Source organism: Callionymus lyra, chromosome 1 (assembly GCF_982586985.1).
Source record: "Callionymus lyra chromosome 1, fCalLyr1.hap1.1, whole genome shotgun sequence".
In the NCBI taxonomy this organism is placed as follows: Eukaryota; Metazoa; Chordata; class Actinopteri; order Syngnathiformes; family Callionymidae; genus Callionymus; species Callionymus lyra.
The window spans coordinates 25,591,537-25,593,197 of record NC_141818.1 but is presented as its reverse complement, the minus strand read 5'-3'; the positions used below and the strand labels follow the sequence as shown (position 1 = coordinate 25,593,197).

The window sequence follows — 1,661 nt, the reverse complement described above, 5'->3', positions numbered from 1 at the left end:
GATTTGTCGGTAGAAAACTCACAAAAGTGACCTAAAATAGAACCGGGCCAGGCGGCATGTTCCCTCACCAGGCTGCGGCCTTGAGGGCCTGTATTGTGGGTAGAAAACTCACAAAAGTGACCTCAAATAGAACCGGCCAGGCGGCATTTCCCTCCACCAGGCGTCGGCCTATGGGGGCCTGTATTGTGGGTAGAAATCTCACAAAAGTGACCAAAAATAGAACCGGACAAGGCGGCATGTTCCCCCACCAGGTGGAGGCCTTGGGGGGATCTATTTGTGTGTAGAAAACTCACAAAAGTGACCAAAAATAGAACTGGTCCAGGCGGCATGTTAGCCCCACCAGGCGGCGGCCTTGGGGGGCTTGATTAGTGGGTAGAAAAATTAAGAAAGTGACCTAAAATAGAACTGAGGGTGGCATGTTGTCCCACCAGGCGACAGGACGATCACCAACACCGATGACTGATTTGCCAACGTGACCAGGGTTCGATTCCGGAGAGGGCGCCTGAGAAATGTCTACCACATCCAAGGAAGGCAGCAGGTGCGCAAATTACCCATTCCCAACCCGGGGAGGTATTGAGGACGTTCACCCACCCACCCGACCCGTCTTGAAATACGGACCAAGGAGTCTAACGCAGGCGCGAGTCAGAGGGTTGTCTCGACCAGCCGAGTTGGGATCCCGGGCGGGGTTCCTCAAAGCTTCCGAGCCCGGGCGCACCACCCGCCCGTCTCGCCCGCACCGTTGGGGAGGTGGGACCGCGCGCAATGGGACCCAAAAGATGGTGAACTATGCCTGGGCAGGGCGAAGCCAGAGGAAACTCTGGTGGAGGCCCGCAGCGGTCCTGACGTGCAAATTGGTCATCCGACCTGGGTATAGTGGCGAAAGACTAATCAAACCATCTAGTAGCTGGTTCCCTCCGAAGTCTCCCTCAGGAGAGCTGGCGCTCAGAGTCCTCGCAATTTTATCTGGTAAAGCGAATGACTAGATGCCTCAACGATCTCAACCTATTCTCAAACTTTAAATAGGTAAGAAGCCCAGCTTGCTGGCTTGGAACCGGGCGTGGAGCGCGAGCCGTCCAGTGGGCCACTTTTGGTAAGCAGAACTGGCGCTGCGGGATGAACCGAACGCCTGGTTAAGGCGTCCAATGCTGACGCTCATCAGACCCCAGAAAAGGTGTTGGTTGATATAGACAGTAGTATGGTGGCCATCGAAGTCAGAAACCGCTAAGGAGTGTGTAACAACTCACCTGCCGAATAGACTAGCCCTGAAAATGGATGGCGCTGGAGCGTTGGGCCCATACCCGGCATTGAAGCCTAGCCCGTGGGCCCGGGTTGAGCCGCCGCGGGTGCAGATCTTGGTGGCAGTAGCAAATATTCAAACGAGAGCTTTGAAGGCCGAGGTGGAGAAGGGTTCCATGTGAAGAGCAGTTGAACATGGGTCAGTCGGTCCTAAGAGATGGGCGAACAATTCAATTCAATTCAATTGTATTTAAAGTGTCTTATCATAACAAAGTTATCTCAAGACACTATAGAATTGAAATAAGACTATAGTTGATTAAGGAAAAATAGATCCCAGCAATTCAACAAAGAGCAAGAAGCGAAACACTGTACAGTGAGCTGTACAGTGAGCTATGGCAAGGAAAACTTCCTTTTAGAAGGCAGAA

The 1,661-nt window shown here is 52.7% G+C and overlaps 1 pseudogene; it reads left to right on the top strand.

Annotated features, from left to right (window-relative positions):
- Positions 1 to 616: 616 nt before the first annotated feature.
- LOC148088656 (28S ribosomal RNA) lies at positions 617 to 1,357 on the top strand (annotated as a pseudogene; the record flags this gene model as incomplete).
- Between the last annotated feature and the right edge of the window lie 304 nt (positions 1,358 to 1,661).